Genomic DNA, 5631 nt, shown 5'->3' on the forward strand with positions numbered 1-5631 from the left:
ATTCTATTAGAAACTTCTCTGTAGCTTGTGATACAGGAGGGCCAGGGAGCAGTGGGAGAGTGCTAGAGGGGAAATATATAAACTCAAGGCTAATTAAGGCGTGGTCCCCTGTAGACTAGGGAAGGTGGCTGCAGGTTAATTGGAGCACCTGCAGTCAATTAAGGCCCTGTAGTAACCTAATAACCCCCCCCCCCGGTCAGGCAGACAGAGGAGGAGGAGGGAGGACTGGAGCTTGGAGGTGTGTTGAGAGATTTGGAAGACCTGAGAATTGAAGTAAGGGAGACTCCCTTCCCCCCAGCATCTAAGGACTGATGGTAATCCCACTTAAGGGGGATGAGGGTGAGAGGGGCTGGGACTCAGAGCAAGGAGCAAACCCAGATCCCTCCCCTGCTTCCCTCCTCTACCAACTTCCCAGGCTAGTAATGGGGCCCTCGGCACCCAAGAGTAGGGGCAAAGGGTGGCTTCTTAGCTCCCCGCCAAGGAAAGTGCAGGACCCACCAGACTAAAATTGGCCATCTTGCCACAAGCTTAAAATTCAGTGCTTATCATTATTTTTTATGACCTTTCAACTGTTTTTCAGTCTACACGGCAGTATTTTTATCCAAATCATTTTGAATTAATTTTGGGAGTAGGATTTCATAACACAGCATCAAATGCTTTACTAGAATCTAAATAGATTAGATCTGCTGAGTTATCTGCATCCACAAATCTTGTAATTTTTTCAAAAGAAGCAATCAAATTTGTCTCAGAAAATTTATTTTGTTTAGACCTATGCTGTTTGTTTATGTTTCTGCCATTGCTGTAATCAGTTCATGTTGTGCAGATACATTTCTTTTTATACAGCGACTTACATGTAATTCAAACCCATGAAAATATTTATAACAACAGAAGGGTCATTGCTCATCATCTTGGGTAACTGAGAGACAAACTACTGAATGACTGACTTATGTTTAATAATAATTACATTTCTTTGTTCTGGCTATTTGTTTTTTTATTTATTTTTATGTAGTCTATTTCTTGCCATTTTAGCAGCCATTTTATTACAGTACTTTTAATTTTCAGCACTAACAGTTATGCTGATTTGTCAAGGAAAAATATTTGTCAATGAAGTAATTAGATACTTGTGAGTATTACTATTTTCATGGGACTTAGGGCTGAAGTTCTTATGCACCTCTCCCACTGTAGTCACTGATTTCAATGAAATTTTGCATGGGTGCACTAGTGAATCCTGATGCAAAAGTAAGACACTTACCTATAACATACGGGAGGTAAACTGAATCAAGTACTCTGTAATTTGCTTTTAACCAAGACATGAAATAACACAGGAATGCAATTTAATTTACATCATTTTTCTGTTCCCAACATTATGATAAAAATTACTAGAAATTGTCATTGAGTCAAACAGACAATTTAAAAATTGCAATGGGTGTTCTTCTACTCAGAGCTTGGGAAGTGCAAATTCAAGAATGACCCTTGGAACTCTGCGTAGTTGAGACAAGGCCTCATATGTGTGATTAACACATGGAGGGAGCCCCATTTCTTGAAAGGTAGAATTTAGGAGGTAAACAGATTATTTACCTAAAAAGACAGAATGTCTGGACCAGCTAAGATAACAGGGAGAACATCCAGGGTCCTACTACAAAAAAGAAAACAATGAATAAGATAATGTAGAGAGATGGTAAAGAGGAGGTTGAACATGGACAATGCATGGACAGTGCATGCTGCACTGTGATTATTTTTTGCAAAAGTCAAAAAGTGTGATGCAACGTATAGCAAATGAGATATGTAATGTATATAAAGGGAGACAATTTCTATGTAACTTTGGAGCTGTGATGTATTCTGCATCCATCAATTCCCCACCTGCACGTTTGAGCCTGATCAACTCAGCACAGCTTTTCTGTATGCCGAATAAAGATACCTAAGTGACAAAGGCTGGAGTCGAACTGAGTTTTTTGGGAAGTAGAGTGGAAAAAGTTCTCGGAAGGAATCCCAACACCTGGCTCTCTTTTATTTCTGATAGAATCCAGTTGTGAATTGCAATACACTGGCAAACAAGACCAGAGACCTTGTATAATATGCACTATAAATACAACAAATATCAACGTGGAGATTGTTTGAAAAACTTCACTCATCACACAAGCATGAACTTCAATTTAATATTTCATAATATAAATGGACAAGATGAAGATCATTGCAGAAAGGCAGGTTTCACTTGTGAAGACAGTGTGATGCATTCAGTGGGCCTAGTTTTCTCCATATTTAAAGTTCTATGTAATTTTTGCAGGATTACTACCATTAGTGATGGGCAAATTTCAAAAGATTTGGAGACTTGTGACCCAAATTCAGTGAAACACTTAAAGCATGTGACTAAATCAAATTGAAAATATCAAATTCTTATCTTAAGTACTTTGCTGAACTGGGGCTTTAGTTTGATCTGGATCAGCCTCCAAAAATTTCCAAGATTACCTGAAGCTTGTCCAAACCTTCTAATATTTTGATATCTTTTGGCCATGTCTTGTGAACCTCTCTCATAATAACTCTTCTGCTCACCATCTCCATGTTCTTTGAAGGTGAACTTGTTTTGAACCTCTCCATCCTGTAGTGATAGCAGATGTCTTGATAGTGTGGGAGGCTGTGAGGTTTGTGGCCTTATCTGGTAATATTTACCAGACAGACTGTGTGGGTTTAGTTCTTTTACTCTGTACTGAGGATGTAATCCATTCACTATTTAATAGTACTACAACTGTTCAGAGATTCATAGATTTTTTTTTTAAGGCCAGAAGGGATCATTCTGATTTAGTCTGACCTCCTGATTAATGCAGGCCAGAAAATCTCACCCCCTCATTTCTAAAAGTCCATAACATCTGTCTCAGTGATAACGTATCCTTTCAACTGGCATCCAGTCTTGATTTAAAAAAATCATATTCTGGCAAAGAAATTTAAAATAATTAAAAAGAGACAGAAATAAAGACAGCAGGAACAATAATATCAACTCAATTTTTCCTATAGGTTTTTTCTTATTTTTACTGTACCTCCCATCTCTCTCCTCCTCCTAGGCAACAGCTGTCACAAATGTTGACAGGACTGGTATCTCTTCTAGGCCACCGATAGCTGCCCTTTCTTCAGCAACAATGCCTGGCAGGTTTCAGAGGAACAGCCGTGTTAGTCTGTATTCGCAAAAAGAAAAGGAGTACTTGTGGCACCTTAGAGACTAACCAATTTATTTGAGCATGAGCTTTCGTGAGCTACAGCTCACTGAAGTGAGCTGTAGCTCACGAAAGCAAATGCCTGGCAGTTCTCCAAGATTGTAATACTCTTTCATATTTGAGTATTCGCTTATGTACAGCTTGTGGGCACAAAGGTATAAAGTGATCCTGCCCTGAGTGTTCTACTGGGAAAGGGTTGCGGAAAATTCCAGCCAGGGCTGCTTGGAGCTTTGTAAACTCAGCAAAATTAATTTTAATGAAGCAACAGAGATGCCTTTTCCCCAATGTCCCATAGCAGTCGTGTTCCTTTCATGACAATAGGACTCTAAGTCATCTCCCAATAAGTAACAGATGGCAATGATGATATCCAGGAAACTCTGCTTACATTTCCAGTGCTATAGAAGTTTCCCAGACCCCATCCAGTATGCAAGAATTAAACTCTGTAGCAAAGGGCCCCAACAGAGAGAATGACAAAACACAAGACTTGAAGGGGAGAAGAACTGATTCAAATTTTGCACCACTCAAAATCCCTCATTTTTGAGATGGAGGTTGCCATTTTCTCTATATATACAGTACCATCACCCTACTGTCTGAACACTTAAGATCTCTGAAGCCCTCTCTCCCCTAATCCCAATTTGCAGGTATTTCTTTCTGTTATGAGTTCTGCTGGTATTGTAGTAGGAAAGCTAGGCCAGAGAAGTGGGGTTTGCATTTTTCTCTTAGGGTAAAATTCACTCATGTGTAGAGTAACAAAGATGTATGCATTGCTAAAGTTCCACATAAGACACCAGAACGGGGCTTAATAGGTGCATTGGAATTGTGCTGGTCCTTTACACTAGGGTGAATTTCACAGTGAAGGCAATGAGGTTTCCGGTCATTCTGATATAATCCCAGAAGCAAGTTCCACATTGCCTTCAGGGTGCAATTCACTCCAATGGGCCAGTTGCCAATAAAGCTCTATCTCCTACACTCTCTCCTTAGGATATTTTGATCTGAATGGATTTCCTCACTAGAATTACAAAATTCATTTTTTTCTGTGATAGAAAAATCTAATAGATTACTTAGGATCTGTCTTGGATTAAAAATTTAGCTAATGAATTGCTGCTAGTGAATTAATAGCTATTGTAGACTGGGCCATATTAACTACTCTAGTTTTATAATGACAAAACAAAAGAATGAAACTGGAATAATGCTGTGATGAATCAAGCCCTATGTTCATGAACACACTACCTTTTTCACACAGATGATGCAGGATTTCCATGTTCTTGCCAAAGAAACAAATGTAATGAAACTAGGAACCTGAGATAGAAGAAAAGTTTGATAAAGAGAACCGTCCATGATAATAGACTTCAAGTATGTATAAGGTTATTATAAAAGAGGCAGGGTGATATATTGTTCTCCTAACCATTGCAGACAGGACAAGAAGTAATGGGCTTAAATTGCAGGAAGGGAGATTTAGGTTAGACATTAGGAAAAATTTCCTAACTGTAAGGGTAGTTAAACACTGTAAAATTATGTAGGAGGTTGTGGAATCTCTGTCATTGGAAGTTTTTAAGAACAGGTTAGACAAACACCCTATCAGACGGTGTACAGAACAATTATTCATGCCTCTGTGCAGATGACTGGACTAGATGACTTATCAAGGTCTCTTTCCAGTCCTACATTTCTGTGATTTTTATGAGAGGGTCTTGCAGAGTTTGTATTTCATATACCAAAGAGAAAAATAAAGGATGACATCAGAAAAAATATAATGAGTAAAGATAGTTTTAAGATAAAAAGGTATTGGGAAATACAACTAGTGATGGGGCAATAGGAAATATTCTCTCTCAAAGCCAATAGTGGAAAATTATAGAGAAAAAGCAACCTGAAGCAATCAGAATGTTATCGCAGCTTGGCGAAGGGAACACCAGCATGACAAGTATTATTCTCCTTCATTTCATATAGTGACATTTCTGCTAAGATAGTGAAAGATACACACTATAACCGTATTTCAACAGTGATAAGAAGCAGACTTTCATTTATTTCTCTCTACAAGAGACCACCTCTGTGTGATAATAAATGAACTTTTGGAGCAGATGAACAAATATACACTATTGTAGACTTGACTATATATGTCTATGAAAAAAGTCTGTGGGAAAGGATTGAGCAGACAGCAAACTCCTCACCTGCAGAGAATCTTTGATGTATGAGGCCCTGTACGCTGGCATGAAAAATATGTGATTGCCCTTCTACATATGCATGGAGCTTGCATGGCAGAAAGGCAGACAATATTCACCAGTAAAAGTCCTCCTTAGATATTGCTCTGAACAGTCAGTTAAAATCAGCATGGGGGAATATCAGTATATGTGGACAAACAGGAGAGAGTCAAGAGGAGAACTACAAAAATGATGTTTAGCAAACATGACCTATCAAGAAAGGTTAAAAA

At 38.6% G+C, this 5631-nt stretch overlaps 1 long non-coding RNA gene across 1 annotated transcript; it reads right to left on the reverse strand.

Annotated features, from left to right (window-relative positions):
* Positions 1–2287: 2287 nt before the first annotated feature.
* Positions 2288–4505, reverse strand: LOC125632776 (uncharacterized). The gene is made up of 3 exons (XR_007355411.2): positions 4437–4505; positions 3033–3167; positions 2288–2926 (listed from the first exon to the last, which is right to left on the reverse strand). It is a non-coding gene; the product is annotated as an uncharacterized LOC125632776 (long non-coding RNA).
* Positions 4506–5631: the final 1126 nt, after the last annotated feature.

This window comes from Caretta caretta, chromosome 2, assembly GCF_965140235.1.
Source record: "Caretta caretta isolate rCarCar2 chromosome 2, rCarCar1.hap1, whole genome shotgun sequence".
NCBI classification, from domain to species: Eukaryota; Metazoa; Chordata; order Testudines; family Cheloniidae; genus Caretta; species Caretta caretta.